Raw genomic sequence first — 17,037 nt, forward strand, 5'->3', positions numbered from 1 at the left:
ATTCCAAACCCTAAACAGTGGACAGTGATGTCCAGATCTACCTCTCATGCTTGACAGTGTGCATTTAGGGGAGTTCTAAAAGAAGGACACTTTCTGAGCAAAACTAGGCTATACTATACTTACTAAATAAGCACATTTTCCATTAATATTGTTTATAAAATGTACAAACGGGTCTTACTGTTTGCTTACATTGCTTACGGTACAAATGTCAAATCTAAATGCATGTGAAACTTTATTTCATATGTTTATTTCAAATGTAATTGGATTTTACTGTGAAAACATTTCATGAGTTAAGTTTGAGATGTGTGACAGAACAGCAAAGATATTTAATACTTTGCTTAATTTAGAAAAATGACCTTTCAGAGAAAAAAACTGCGCTTGTCAAAAATATACTGATGAATTAATTTCTTGTGATGCCAGTGTGATAGTTGACTTTTGAGAGCAACCTTATAGATAATGAGTTTTATTTTTATCTTAGATCTGTCTGATTGTAGTGCTTCTCGCAAATCAAGTCACTTTACTGACTTTTAAAGCTATAAATAAATAGCAAAATTTGGAAGCAAAAGAAAACCAACTAAAAAAACCAACCCAAAACACCCCAGCAAAATTAAACCAAATCAGAACAAGGCAGATCTGACTGACCAGTGGGGATGGATACCTGGGATTTTAAACAATATTGCATTGTAAGATCAGTACCCCCTTTCACCACCACCCACTCCCCATCCCTACACCACCCTTACAATACTATCTAGAAATACCGTAATTTTATTCAGCTTTTAAATGTCCCTAATAGAAATGTGATAGCAATGGTATTTGCATTAGGAAAAACGAGATTTGTTTCCACAGATTAAGTCAATGACTTTTAATTTGTAAAAATCTGCAAGGAATTTGAAAGCCACTTTAGTACTTCTTGTAGGTTTTTGACTGCTTAAATTGATTTATGTTTCAAACCTAATCTTGCTCACTTTGACAAAGCTGGCAACTTCAGTGGGTTTATTTGTGCAGATAGAGTGAGAAAGATTCAGCTTTTGATATAAATACTTTAGCTTTCTGGTTTCTGAGAACTGTTTTCTTACAGTTAATTATGCATCCTTAAGAATGTGTACATTCATACGCATATGTAGAGGGAAAGATGGCAGCTTAGTTTGCAAACTATTGAGCTTAGTTTTTCCTATCAATGTTTTTAATTTTAGTTTGAGTCAAAACAATCTCGAAAATGTTAAGATAGACTCAGATCACAAGAGTTAAGAGTCAGGTCACATATATTGTCACATGTAGCATCATACACTGTATATAGGTGCCTATTACTGTAACATCAGTATGTTTCAATATATTACTTGAAAACTTTTTGCTGACTTGGTTCAAAGTGGTCCTTTGAGGTTCATTTCGGCAGGGACAGATGTCAAAACAGGAGGTTTGTTTTCTTGTAGGCCATTAGCATAGCTGTTGGGAGTTAGGGCAGGTGGAGGGGAGAGTGCGGAAGATGACTTAGCATGGACAGGCTTGGGAATGGGTTTGTGGAAGCTAAAAAGTTGCAAAACAAAAATTCCTTTCTGTGCTTGAATTAAATTGAGATGATTTTAAATAAAGTGGTGCCAACTTCAAACAGCTTACAAGTTTAAAAGTTGGTGTTGTTTAAAAGAAATACTGAAGGGTCAGTGGTCAGGGTCAGGCGTGCTTCTGACTAGAACTGAAGTGCCTGTATCAGCAAACAAGAGAATGTGAGTTAGGCAGTCTAAAAGGTTGCGATTTGGGTGAAATGCAACAGGAAAGCTAAAATGCATGATAAAACCACATGGCGTTAGCTTAATCAATAAATTTTAGCAGTATTTTAATTTTCTTGTGTTAGAAATGTCATCTTAGTTGTTTGGGTTGAGTATCACATTTGCTGAAAATACGGTTAGCTGCAACCTGCTGTTGAAAATAGCAAAGGCCCTTTTGCTGTTTGATTGCTGTGGTTTTGATGGAGTTGGTGAGTAGCGAGTCACCATCATGTTTTGAAAGTTACAGTCAGGTCACTCTGAGCTAGGCTTGGCTGAGCATTTTTGGTAATATTGCAAATAAACTCCAGCTTCGCAGCGGCAAACTTACTGTAATTCTGTGGTGATCTCCTTTTGGGTGGTAAGTTTCTTAGAATAGCTTTAGTTATTGTTGGAACAGAGGCAAGTTTAAAGGGTATTGCATGCATGTAATGGTATTTCATCTCAAGCAAAACAAAGGATGTCAGTTTCTAAAGCAACCAGAATTATTTTTAACTCTTTCCTTATTTCTTTAAAACAAACTCAGAGTGATTCATCAGGATCCTGTCTTGAAGTTACCCCTCCAAAGTGTTTTCAAGGGAGAATAACAAGTGGTTCAGTGGGCAATTTTGCAAGAACCATCTGTGGAGTAAGGTGGTTTGTGGGTTTTTTTTAACCTTTAAAGCAGTGCAATTAGCAGCTGGGTGGTATTCTGAAAATCACATCTGATCTCCCTCCAGGACGTTATCTGTTTGCCCTTATCAGGATATGTTCTTCTTAATAAAGTGTGTGCTGAGATTCCCCAGTATGCAGCTTCAGTGCTTCATGACAAAAACTCAAGAGCTCCTGTCTCATTGTGTTTAAAAGTGTTTCTCAAAACAGAATAGATCAATTAATTCATTTGCGGTAGGAAAGCTAAATCTTAAACACATGTATTTTAAATATCTGCCTGAAAGCGGGGAGGAAATGAGAGCTGACGTAAATTGGTAACACAAAATTGGTGAGACATTCAGCTCCTAAAACTTACAACATGATATTTGAAGTATGTGTTATGAAGTTCCAGTTTGGTCTTTTTTTCCCAATAATGCTCAGTTTGACCTTCCCTATTACCTTTATTGTTTGATATACCCTGATTATGTCAAATATTCCTCAACTCTCTGTAAATTAAACTGCTGTAAACTTTTAGACTCTCCTCATTGGGAATCATCTACAGGCTCCTAGGTATTTGTATTGCTCTTTGAATTTTTTCTATATCTGAACTAGTTGTATAATTATTGTCTATACTTTCCCTGAAGCAGCCCAATATTTTATCTGCAAATACTGTCGTGTCCCACAAGAATTAAAAAAATAAATCAGCAAAGTGCTCAGGAATAAACCTTGTGTGCTATGTGGTAGTTCTCAGAGAGTCATCAAGACCTGCAGGTCACCTCCTCAGTACCATAAACCAAAACGTCATAAATTCAATGTTATTAGTAGTTTAAACAGATATGGGGATTCAACCTATTTCCTTCTTTCTGTATTTCAGTGCTTTGATTATGGCTTTTTGCCTTAGCATTCTTGTAATAGCATTCCAGGTACAAACACTTTTCCGTAGTCCACAATTTAGGCTGCTAATGTGCTGGTTGGGTTTTGTTGCTCCAGCTGTCTTACGAGGAGGCAACTCCTAAGGTGCCATATGATAAACTATAGTTCAACTGGGAATTAAGCTAGGAAATTAAACTATTTGCATGCTCAGAACTATATCCTGATAATAATTTTAAATCAGTATCTGTTTTTCCAGATTTCAATCTCAATTTTTCAAGGGTTTTTTCATGAGCACCTCTGGGTTTGTCCCTGCTTTTGTGCTAAATTTGAAGCAACAATTTCCAAATATTTTGTTTACTGTAGCACATGAGGTAATAAAATTGCAGCCACTAAAATTTTCAAGATCGTGTACTACGAGTGCAAAAGCGTAAATTTTATCCGGTATATAATTGGTAATTAAGGTCAGATTCTGTTACTGAATCCTATCTTGAGTTAATGAATACTGATTAAGTATTCAATTTGAACAAAACTTGATTTCTGGAAGTTCTTAAAAATAAAACTGTCATAGTTTAATGTGGCTGGAAGTAATTACTAAATTGGTTAAATGAAAACTAAGATATTTAAAGACCTAAACCATAAACTTCACATGAATGCTGGAGGTGTAGGGTGTGTTGTTGACTTTTGGATGTGACTGATTGTTTTTATTCTTTAGGTTTTTTTCTTTGAAAGTATTATATGCTTAAAATTTATTCTACAGCATGAAACCAAAAGCCAAGTATGTGACAATCTATACGACATTGGTTAATCTTGTATCAGAATTAACCTGAGATTATTTAGTTTGTAATTATGAATTGTAGCTATAGAAGATGAGTAGCTATACAGAAAGACTGTCAAAGATATGAAAACATCAGGTCATCTGCTGTAAGAGTATTTATTTTAATTAAATTTAGTCACTGATAAAATATTGTCCAATGTTTTGTTAAAAGGGAAAAGAAACAGAAAATCATGTGTTTAGTGTTTTCCTGCTTGCTGTGATTTCTCCTAAGTAGATTCCTCAAAGTATGAACTGATTTATCACTTTCTGAGGAAAGAGGAATCAAAAGAAGCAAATCATTTAAGTGTGTCATGTCTACAGTGTAGACACTGTTTATTGGCCTTGTATTGTACTTCATAATTTTCTTCTTTTTTTTTCCCGTGTACTATCTTTTATTCTGCCTTTGTTCTCCTGTCTCCTTTCCTTTTCCTTCATCCTTTTCCACACAAAGCAAAATATTTGCCTCTACTTTTAAGAACCACAAAGAAAGAGAGAAAAATGGTCTCTGAGCTCTGTGCACACCCTGAGGTCTCCCCCAGGTTGGAGCCTTCAGAAGACTTTGACCTACTGCAGTTCACATGGGGAATAACAGATACGTGCATTTGGTGGATACCCAACACTCACAGCCTTAAATACCAGCACCAGGTGAATCTGGTGGCAGGAGATGGGATGAGGATAGTCTTGCTGATGTGATTCTTGGCGTAGAAGGGGTTAGTGAGAAAGGAAACTGGAGAGAAGTTGAAGACCACCAAGCCCAGCCTTGCTCCTGGCTTTTCTGTGCTGGAAAATCCAGTCGTTCCAGCAGTTTTGTGTGATGGTCTGTAAAAATGAGCTAAGCGAATAGAAGATAAAAGTGGAGAAGGGTAAGTCTTAGGGAAGCCACACTTGTTCCTTGGCAGGCAATCACTGATTTGCTGGTTTGGTTGAAATGTTCCTGGCATTTAGTGGGGCTCTTACAAGCATTAGTGAGAAGTTGGCCAAACCTTTTCCATCAACAGAACTCCAGGTGCTTAGGTCAGAGAGGCTCAGTGGTTTGCTAGTCACCATGAACCTCCTCAAAGAAGAGAAATCAAAGAGCAAGAGAGGTCATCTAGTTGGCCTTGTTCTCTCTCCTCCTTCCCTTCTTTGTGCATGTGAGGATTCCAATGTTATTTTTCTTCTTATTAACCATGCACAATTTTTGCCTCAGTTACCCTTGCTTGGGCAGGAAATTTGGAAAGTTCAAGCAGAAATTTATTTTAGCTGAGCTGTTGAAAAAAAAAGAGAAAAATACTTCAGTAAATAGGTAAGACATTTAAAACTGAAATAAACAGAGTATATATGGAGGGTGGAAATGTCCTTTAAAATCTGAATAGTTTGGGAAATTTTTGGCTGTTTCTTAAGTCATTAATTTAAATGCTACCAAGAAAATGTCCAAACAAACCTATTAAAAACAAACCCAAAAAGTGGTTTCAGAACATTATACATATACATGTTTCTCACCACCCCCTCATCTTCCATCAGACAGCACAAAATTGAGCACGAATTCTAAATAAAAAAGGAAAAAACACCTGGGTGATGTTCAGATTGCAGAGTGCCATCATTTTGTAGGTGTATAAGAAACAGCTCGTTAATTATCTTCCTAAGCTTGCAAGTACAAAAAGAAGATTTCACCGCTGAGCCTAGAAAAAGAGAGGAAGGGGACTAGGTATTGGACTGGCTTAGTTTTTACTTGCTGGGTTTTTTTTTTTTCAAGAATTCATATGAGTTTGCTGTTCCATAGCAATAGGAACTGTACTTCTTGTGGGATGAAGTGAATGTGAGATAATCTATACAATTTTTGCTTCATTTTTCAAAATGCTTTATAGCATATTAATAATACACTTAACTATCTGCATACTACTATATTTGCTTCCTGTTCTTTATTTACTAAACAAAACCTTCTCAGCTTCTCGTACTAACTAGCTTTTTTCTGTATAAAAATCAATGAGCTAAATTTGCAGTGTCAACTTTCTAGAATATATTTTTTTAAGAGCTGATTTGTTATCCAAGGGTATCTCGGAGGTAATAAAAAACAGGAATGACAGCCTATTTTCTTTGATTTGTTGGGGAGGAATTTATTGTATTTCTTGGAGAGGAGGGGAGAGAGCATTTCAGGGTTTTTTGCTTCAGGTTTGATGCTGATTAACATCCAGGGCAAATATTTTAAGAACCCTCATTACTCCCTCAAGAAAGAGAAAGAAGCAAATTTCGATCAGGAGTTTACTTTGGAGTCGTCATTAAAGATTTCACTATTGTACTTTCACAGTTTTCTCTATAAATTCAGTTCTTTGTCTCTGCTTCCTTTTAGTGGGTTTGTATGATCTGAGCAATTTTGACTTTTTGCAGTGGTCAGGAATGAGGACATTGCTGTCCTTACAGGTGAACCACAGTGGGCAGCATGCCTTCGGGTGGGACCAGGAGCAGGGAGCCTGCAGCAGCAGTGGTCCTAGGGCCAGCCTCCCTTCTTGGCTTCCAGGACCAGCTGGAGCAGGCACGGAGGAGGAGAGAGATGAGAACCAATGGTGGTGGGCACAGGTTTTAACAAGTGTCTTGGGACCAGCACAATCCTGCTCCAAGGAGAAATCTTCTTGGAGAAGAGAAGCAGAAGGGAGCTTGAAAATGGCTCATGCAGTTTGCAGGGTAGCTAGGTGGGTGCTTAAAGCCAAGCACAGCCTTAGCAGGCTGGTGTGTGGTTGTGACCAGAAATTATCCCTTCATAATAATGTGAACTAAATCCTTTCGGTACCAAACATTTCCCTGACATGCCTGATTTCCTCCCAGCATGCCTGCTGATTGGCCCCCTCCTTCCCCAAGTCATACCTTCTGGAATGTCTGGGAAAATTTGGATGATGTAGGGTAATTGTCCCACAACTTCCTCGCTCTGCTTAGGGTCTGCCTATAACTAAGGCATGTTCAGTTTCTGGAGAGATGGTTTATCCCCACTTCCACTGTCTTTGACAGCAATGGCACATGGGCTGCAGAACACCCAAGTGCTCAGTGGTGCAAAAACTCTAGACCTAGTTTTTGACTCAGGTCTCGAAGGAGAATGGGAGCAGGTAAAGGAAAACAATAAAATAAGTCACTGAAGTGAGGTATTCACTTAATATGTAGATTTTCCATCCGCAGTTTGTGTCTGCCCTGAGAAAGGAACATGAACTGCCTAGGGCTGTTTTGTTTGTAAGCCTCTTGGAGTGGTTAAGCCCCTGTTCATGGCTGCAGCATGCCATTAACAAGAAAAATATATCTTAGTGACTTGCTTAAGTTTTGTGTTTCAGATATACCTAGTTCTACATCAGCTTGTTTTGACTAGTTTTTCAAAGGCGTTTTTCATTTTGTTAATCCAGTTTCTGTTGATGTTTTTCACTTTAAAGCTGCAGCTAGTAACATTTCATTCAGCATGGAAAAAAGTCAGGGCAAAAATAGAAAATTACTATGGAAAAGTAAGCTTGCAAAGTCCATAGAGCAAGGTTTAGCATAACAAGTTAGTGGTGGACTTTTAGGTTTTTGTTTCTTTAGTGCTAAGACCCAGTGATGCCATTATGACAGTTGGACTTCATTCACACAGCATGTAACACTTAAAACTTATTAAGTTCTTGGAAAGACAAGCAAGCAAAAAATGAGATACCTTAGTTAAATTGATGAAAATTTTTGACTTCATATTTAATGTTTAGTTATACTAAAGAGGAATTTTGAATTTGAAGGTGTGATTTTGCAGCCCTGTTCAAAGGGGATTTACCAAGTAGCATGAAATGGCAGCTGCCCTTCAGGCTGGAAGAAGCCCTAAGCTGTGTGTTAGAGTCAGTCCAATTATAAAGATGCTACATGAAGATGCTCCAGCACTGGCAGGAGCTGGTGAGGAAGGAGTGGGCAGGGTGGCTGGAGGTGATGACCCAGAGGCACTTTGTACTTTGATCTGCGTGGTGTAGGGATGATGTTGTTTGGACGGGCTGGATTTTAAAGACAGGTTGGAAGTAAGGACAAGGTTTAAAAGAAGAAAGACAGAGTATCAAGTCAACTCTCCCAACATACCCCAGGAGAAAAATCTCTTGTGTGTAAATTTATTGAGAAGCTGATATTTACACATTTTGCAGTCGATATCTACTCCTTAACAGACAAACACTGCCTGCTGTTTTACAGTTAATAGAAATGTGCCTCTGTTGATTCCCGTTTGCTTGAGTGATCTGGGAAAAGAGCAGGCATAGTGAATGGCAGTGTTGCCGATTTGATGGAGATAAAGATGCAGATGAAAATGCAAAGGATTTCAAAATGACATTAGGTTGCTGTGCAACCGTATTACAAAATGACAAGTGAAATTCAGTGCAGATAAATGCAAAGTGGTGTCCACAGGAAAAATATTCAGACTTTTCATTTAACTTGAGTTGTTAACACTTGGGCATGAGAACTGGGGGTCATGTATTTGTGGGGAGAAGTCAACTGTGTACTCGCTAGCTGTCAAAAAACAAATTAAACATTAGGAATGTTGATGGCAGTAGTACAGAAAAACATATCTGTTACAGTAGCATCTGTGGTGTGCCTTCATCACGAACAGTGGGATCGATTCTGATGTCTTCCTCCTAATTGCCTTTCCCTTCTTCACTTCCATCTCCAAAGAGGATAAAATGGCACTGCAAAAGCCGCAGAGGTCATAAGTCTATTGAACAGCTTTTGTGTGAAGAATGATTTAAGTAGATGAGGCCCTGCAGTTTGAAGAAGAGAGATGTGAAAAGCTGCCATGAATTCAAAACCCACTTGGAGAAACTAATGTAGGAATAATCTGACATTTAAGTACAGCTCCTGGGGCTCACTTTAGACTGGCATGGCTTCAGAATCCAGGACTTGCTTTTCCCTTGACTTCTGCTATCAGCTGCTGCTGGAGCCAAGATGTTGGGCTGGACTTTTGGCTTGACTTGTAGGCTTTTGATTTGTTTCATTTTTTGTTAGTCATCAATAATTTTCTTTTTCCTTAGCCAGCAGTACTATTTATTGTCCATCTTAATACTTAAGAACTTCAATATTCAAAGTCCTATTAAAGATCTAATAATTTAAACCATTTCTATCAAGATTTTGGGATCTCAGCAAAGAGAGGATTTTTGAGGTATATGCTAAGCTTAAGAAAATTAATCTGTGTTTAAACAGGGTTGTTGATGCTATAGGTTCCTAGTGCTGAATGTATCTACTTACCTTATGTCTGCCTTGTAAACTTGGTGCTGTTTGAGGAAATCCATAAATAGAAGAAGAAATTACATAGAAGTTTGACCCCTCAAAGAACTTGCAGAAAGCCTTTATGCTGTTTTCTCAGGTGATATAACACTCTCAGTGTTGTTCTACCAGTTGAACCAGTTTTGTGCCTTTTTGTCTTGGGAAAACCCTCCCTCAGCAGCCTTGCAGTTGAGAACAAATGCTTTTAGAGTACCAGAAAGATGGATGGAAACATTTTTCCCAATTTGGCCGGGAAGTGGCTGGCTCCACTGTTTGGTTTAGGTTCTGTATTTGAGAAAACAGAGAATTAAAAGAAATCTTTTGGGCTCCATGTACTATTTTGACATATGTTTCCAGTGAGTGGAAACGTTGTTAGTTTGTTGGTCGTTTGGTTTGTTTGGTTTTTTTAAATGGTTGCAGGTATTTCACTGGCATTTATTTAATCTCTATGTCAGACTTAAAAAAAAAAAAAAAAAAAAAAATCAGTGAAAACCACACCTTTTTCCAGTTTGGGGACAACAGATCATAGGCCAGTAAACCTACTGGAGGAGGGAACCTGTCTCAGTGCAGAAGGTATGAAGGTGCTCATAGCAGCAGCTTGGAGAAGGTGGTGAACTAGAGCTTTAATATTTTAACTTCTAGCACCTATACTGGGTTAGGTATAGGAAAAAAAAAAAACAAAACTGAAAGCCAAAATTAAGCCTCGAACAGAGAATACCCTAGAGGCTGTTAAATAATTATTACACAGATTTTAGTGATAATAATCATCACCCTGTCCTAAGTAGGCAGCTGGAATGTGGCAGTGGGGCAAAACAATGCTCCAGGATCAGCATAGCAATGGGGTAATTATTGTGCTAGATGGCTAGATGGATAATTGCACGCAAATGGAATGCAATCAGTACCTGTGTTTGTAATTCGGTACCGGAGGGAGACAACGTGTAAATGAATTATCTCTGGCTACTCAGCTGGTGCTCTCAGAAGCACAACACAGGATGCCAGATCACCTGGCTTTGTGGGGCAGGTGAAAAAGGAGCTAGCTGTGGAAAGTGCTACCCTTGCACTATGCAGCATGAGAAGGTGCCAGGCAGGAGGTATTTCTGAAGATACACTTCTGAAATTTTATGCTTGGCAGCTACTGTGCCTGTCCCCACAGGTGCCTTGCTTGTTTTTATATCTTTCTGTGAGGTGCCAGCCAACCAAAACATTTTTTTTCCCCCCCCCCCCCCCCCCCCCCCGTGCTCAGTTTTTAATGAATTTAAAAGCCTCGCAGTAAAAATTCAAATTATGTAAACAAACAAACAAGAAAAAGCTTGAAAGCTCCCCAGTCATAAATTAATGACACAGGGATAGAGTAAGGTGCTTGTGTAACTTATGCACCTACACCTTGTCAACCTCATTAGGAGCCCTTATCATTCTTGAGTGGTATATGTGATGCCAAGAATAAAGCCGTTATATATTTAATTTATATACAACCTCTCCATTGACTGTTTTCATTGTATATACTGTATAGCAGATCATTGTTGAAACAAGTTTAAGCTGGAGATTTTAGATTGTATTTTCGCAACCCTCTTTTTTTCTTAAAATGGATAATAATAAGAGGAGGGATTTTATCTTCTGTTTTCAACGGGATTATGTAAAGTATCTGTCATGGGTTCTTCATTTTTAAATGCAAATAATTATATATGGCAGGGAGTATGATGAGCATTCAAAGTTGACATTAAAATGAAAATGCATCATTTTTTTCTGAAAAACTCATCAAACAGGTCATTAGGCAAGGTTATAATGACTAGCTGAACATTTTAAGATGTTTAAAATCTCATTTTAGATGTTTAAAAAGGTAGTTGATAATTTTTAATATGACAACTGCTCCTGCATCACCCTGCTAGTTGCTAAGAGTTTAAAATTTATATAATTTTTAAGAGGTCTTTTTTCCCCCTTTCTCTTTCAGCTGTACAGTCTTCAAACCCAGTAGCTTCTAATAAACATAAGGTTTAATCTGTTTCACTTGCATTTTTGGTAGGCTGCAGACATCCATGCTGCCAGTGATCAGGCTCAGCATTTGGCAACCCATTAAGCTGTGGTGCTGTGATTCTCTAAGCCCCAAACAGGAAAGGAGAAACAACAAAATAAACCATATGTCAAAAAATGTCAAATTTCCACACTATAAAATTACAGAGAAGATGAAGGGACTGTGTTTCCTCATCTGATCTCTTTTAATCTTGAGAGTTCCTCATTAAATTGGAAAAAGGAAATGTATGGGGACAGAAAAGTGGTTTCTAATTAAAAGTAGATTTAAATCTGAGTGAGAAGAGTGCTTCATTCAATGCGTTTTGTGAAATGCCTTCTTCCTGCTGTGTGCCAGCTTTGTAGGTGTTTATAGGCAGCAATGTGAACTTGGGGCCATCAAAGGCATCCTCAGATGCTCGGATCCTCCTCCCCTTGCACCTCCTGACTGCAGTGTCCCCGCCTTCAGCAGCGAATGACAGTGCTGCCGTCCCCAGAGTGCAGTTGGGACCCCGGCTGTGCTGCCTTGGTTTCCAGTTTGGAGGCTGTCCCGCTGTGCGGGGCCGCCTGCATGCAGGGGCCTGCCGAGCCTCTGCTCCTACCGAGAAACAGGCAAGAGGCAGCATCCCACCTCCCGCCCCACTGGCTGCACCGCCCCTCAATTAACCTAATGGGGGCCTTGTACAGACAAGACTCTTGGGGTTTGGTTTGGGGTTTTTTTTTCCTTTATTGTTTTTCTTAATTAGCTGGTTAAAGGAAGTTTTGGGATTCATCTCAGTTAACCAAAATACACTGGGACTACGGTGTTCTTGTTTTAGCAGGTTGCAAAGAGCCTTTCCTCCTCCTAGCAAAAGGGAAAAGACAAGCATCACAGCCCCCTTGCTGTGGGGCGTGGGCGCTTCTGCATCCCCTCTAGTCCCAGGTGGGTACCCCCCAGCTGTAGGCAGGGTGCCTTGGAATTAAACACTGCCATGGAAACCTGCCATCTGGGAAATGCTCCAAGCTTGCATCAGCTTCCTACGTCATTCATCAGCTTCACAGGGCTGCCCTTCCTTCCTGCCCTGCCTCTGCCTGCACTGCATGGGCACTGGTGCTCAGAACACGGGTCTCACCTCTGGGGGAGGTGTGTAATGGCTCAGATGGGAAGTGGTGGTGGGCTCAGGTCCCTCCCTGTCAAATCTGAGTCCTGGAGGTGTTCTAGGCCAGGTTGGATGGGGCTTTGAGCAACCTGGTCTACTGGAAGGTGTCCCTGCCCATGGCTGGGGTGGTTAGAACTATATAGTCTCTAGGGTCCCTTCCAACCCATGGCATTCTATGATTTTATGTTTTATAAGCTGGGCCACTCTGCACTGCCTGTCTGGTGCTCAGGGTATTTTTTTTATTGTTTGTTTGTTTAATTTATTTAATATTAAGTGCTTTCAGGCACTTCTCATCCAATGAAAAGTGAAGCACTTTACTGACACTTTAGCCTGGCAGGTTTCAATAGTCTGAAGATGGAGATTTCCACACAAGGTCTTGGCCTCTTATCTCTTGCCCTCTTCTTGCAAGAAGAAAAACTGTTGCCATCTGAAACTGTTTTGCAAAGGAGGTATTTTTGTGATGACTCAGGCCTAAGGCTGAGAGTTGTTCTTGTCTCTAACTGAAGGTAAAAAATATGCTGACATTTTCCTTCCAGCTGTTTTGGTTAAGTATTTGAACATATAACCCTAGCCTTTCAGGCAAAATATAAGCTTGTACTTTTTAAGTTTTGATGAAGTAACCTGTTCTCAGTATCCAATATGGTTTAAATCTGCTAATTTTCCACTTATGCATAAACTGAGTATGTGTGATTTATAAAAAAACAAACAAACAAACAAACCAAAACCAGAGCCCTCTTTATTGTTTTAGAGCAGTAATTGTATGTCTTCAACAAGAAGTCAAAAAAATCCCCTTTTTACGGTGATACAGACACATGCAAATATGCACAATGAAAAATACTCATGTTTGGGCAGTTTGCAAAAGCTTAATGAACTTTTCTCACCCACCACTCCCACGTAAGCTTTCCTGGTGGCTTATAAGTAGGTCTTCCTCAGTGACTACTTCTTCATTCCTCTGTGTGTTGTCATTGTATGGGGCGACTTGTTCAACAGGACTAAGTCATCCCATTATGCTGACATGGGGACTCTTGTGAACAAAAAAAAAACCAAGAGATGAAAACCCACAAACAAACCCACAACTGGACAATTTATTTTACTCCAGCTTAAATTACTGTCAGAAGTTACTGGTTTCATATTTTGCAAACCTCACACTTTTCAGTATTTCTGCTTTCCTTGCTGAAATTCCTAACCTTTATTTTCCTTCCTGAACTCACCAAAAAAATAAGGCCTTTAAAATCTTTCTAAAAATTCTTATGCATTTCTTATACATGTAGACATGTTCAAGTTGGTATACATTGATATATTTAAAAAAACCCCTCTATAAACTGTATTGGATTTGTGAATTAATTAAAATCTGCGAGGTTATATCTTTCAGTGAAGATCAAAAACAGAGAATGTAAAGCTATTGAAAAGCCTGGTTTATTTTTTCGTTTAAAAACCCACCACAGCACCATCATATCTAACTCAGACTGCTGGTATCCATTTAACAATCTATCACAGTGGGAGGTGTGTAAAACAAGACGCATATTTTACTGTGTGCCAGTCTCCTTCCTTGCATTTCTAAAAAGCACAGTTGCATTATATATTTAAAACCTCAAGGAATTTGATGATGTTTCCACACAGCAGATACCTGCTGGGAGAGCTGTGTTAGAGAACAACATGAAAAGGTTTAATGCTGGAGTAAGAAAAACCGTTGCACACATGTTGTTCATTTTCTTTTACATGCGTGCAGGTATGTGTGTGTATGTACTACATAGATATAAATAAAACATGATGTTACATGTGATTTGCATTTTTGTGGCATGCACCTGCCTGGGATAACCACAAGAGCTGGCTTGTTACACTACTGTCATGTGGAATCTCCTTTCTATACAGTGATGCATATGATGATTTTCTCTTTCATTGTGGCTTCATTTTTCCCCTCTACTAAGCACTTGGTGAGAAGTGTCCCATCTTAAATGAGAGTGTGTCTGTCACTGTCATTTTCCTCTAGATGTGTACTACTCCAGAAGGCTGTCTGCTGAAGGTGGGGACGTTAGGACAGCTCTTAGAGTAAAGCAGTCAAGATATGTGCTATTCTGACATTTATAGGAAATAAAGAGGGTGCCATACCTACCATATATTAGAAATTTCCATTAGTTAAATTGCTTTCTCTTATCCTAATAGAAGTAAATAATGTTCCGGTGATAAAGAAATGCTACCTTTGTAAAATTTTCGGGTTAGACAGTATCACAGGTTTAATTCTGAAATAATACAAAACCAAGCAAGTATTGGATTGGATAATGTTAGTTCCAAATAATAGAGGACCTGTCAGTTTTCAGGTCCTCTGGGGCTTTGCAGATGATTTTTGTATGATGTATTTTTTGCTTATAAAGAGTTTTCAAAGGTATGTACCATTAGAGCACCTATAATATAATTATGAAAGAATATGGTATGTTGTCTGTAATAATCTTCGTTAAGATGTTTGACGTACAGCTAATTTAATGAGACACAAGAGAAGGAGATGACTGGATAATATAAATTTGATGTAGTTACCAAGTTATTGCTGGCATACCTGCGAGCTGGCAGAAGACCTGGGGAGGCTGCCTTTTGGTGTTGATGGGGTACTTGGCTCCAAGCCTGCTCTCACCACCTGCTCCATGGCCCCTAGAGATAACCCAGTTCTTCCCTCCAGGCTGAAACACAGCGGTTTGTAAGGCAGTTGCCTATATAGGATCCATAGTTGTGAAATGCAGCAGCCTGGGAAGCAGCTGCCGTGGATTTTGTAAACATGCCTTGGTGTAATAACCAGAGCAAGTATCTGTGTGATATCAACCATTATGAGGATGTAGACCTTCAGTAAAACATTTAGCCTTAGACTGATGTTAATACCCATGCCTCATTTACAGTCCAAGTCATTGCTCTCGGCTTCCGGCACCATTTGAGTTTTTTCAGTGTTCACAGTGCTCAAAACTGTTCTGCACAGGGATACCTCCATAGGTATGGAGACATAAATGCAGCAAATATAATTCATTGGGGAAAATGTATCAGGAGATGCAGGAAGTGTAGGAGACTTTCTGGCTGTGTACCAAACACGTTTACCTAGCTATTATTTCTGCTATCTGTGGTTCTTTGTTTGGAATTATAGTCTGACAAAGAAGTGGCTGGGAATTACTGATAGGAACTGATTTTTTTCCACTAAGAGAAAGAGAATTCAGCTAAGGAGATGAAAGCATTTAATCTTTCTGGCAGTCTAATGTAGCATGGTTCCAAATTTTTCTCTATAAAATAGGATGATTGTGAATTTAAATGCATATATTTCTTCTAGCATTTATGTGAAATATGCAGATAATTATTTTAATAATGAAACTCCAGTTACCTGTGTACTTAAGTTTTGATGACTAATCTTTTACATCCTGTGAATGCAGAAACACTGTATATTGCATGTTAGATGTATCTCTAAACAGAGGGGAAGTGAGTATGACAGCCAAACTATGGGTTTGATTTCTTGTTGCTTTTTGGTAAATATTAATGCTTCATTTACAGGTTAGTTTGTTGATTTTTCTTTTTCTGTGTATTCATGTATTTCATCAACTGTTGTGCAACTTTGTGAGTTGCTTCTTCCATCACCCTTCTGCAAAGGAATAATCTGTGGGAAAACAGGATAGCATTGTTAGATACATTTTTCTCTGATAGCTTTGGTGGCACGTGTATAAAGGATGCGTTGTTTACTTTTCCTCTTATTTTGTTAGAAATGGTTATTTACGACTTATTTGGCCCTTTCTATAAAAAGATGCATTAATGCATCTAATATTTCAGCAGTAACTAAAATACAGGAAGGTGTTAAATATCATGTCTTCAGTGTTTAAAGTAAGCCTGCATAACTGGCTTGGGAAAGAGCTGGTGAAGGGTTGTTCTCTTTTGGAGTTGTTTGTTTTTGTCTTCAGCAGCCAGTAAGTCAGTACAAAAGAAATTGTGATAAAACTTCCCTTTAAATATGTATGTATGTCTCACTAGCCTGAAAAGCAGGAAGAAGTTTGGCTTTTAAAATGCAGTGGTAGTCTTTCTCATTAGAACCTCTGGGAGTCTGCCACGTTAACCTCCTTGTGAGATGTTTTGGTTAATTCTCTGGGACAATGTACAGCAGAGAAATTACTGAGCTTTAGTGAGGAAGGAAACCTGGTACTTGTTCTGAAAAACAGAAATGCAGAACTGCTCAACAAAACTCAACGCCTGCAAGAAGGGTTTGATTCAGTTATAATTATTTGGTTCTACTGAGAAAATAATTGGGAAACAAATTCAAACTTCAGCTGTGAACAAATGGTTCCAACGTGCTTGAGTGGTTCAGCTGACAAATAATAGAGAAGTCATTTAAACCCATCAATTTAGCAGTGTGTTGAAGAAAGGACCATTTTCTAGAAACCTTGTGTTGTATAGGAAGGATGAGTAAAAGTCAGACTGAGTAAAGCCTCAACGTTCGTGAAGAAAGAGGTTGAGGGCTTTGCAGAGCTATCGTCCTCCTTCTGTGCATGGCAGCCATAAAGTCTGGTGTTTCTTGAGTTGTACCAGTAGAGTTTGAGAGGTTTAGGATGAATCCAGATACATTCTGTTAATAAAAACA

At 38.7% G+C, this 17,037-nt stretch overlaps 1 protein-coding gene across 11 annotated transcripts in view; it reads left to right on the forward strand.

The window, feature by feature from the left end:
- HIVEP1 (human immunodeficiency virus type I enhancer binding protein 1) overlaps positions 1-17,037 on the forward strand; it is a 131,383-nt gene that overhangs the window by 52,483 nt on the left and 61,863 nt on the right. The window lies entirely within an intron of this gene.

The sequence above is a fragment of the Corapipo altera genome, unplaced genomic scaffold (assembly GCF_003945725.1).
Source record: "Corapipo altera isolate COAL_440 unplaced genomic scaffold, ASM394572v1 60, whole genome shotgun sequence".
In the NCBI taxonomy this organism is placed as follows: domain Eukaryota; kingdom Metazoa; phylum Chordata; class Aves; order Passeriformes; family Pipridae; genus Corapipo; species Corapipo altera.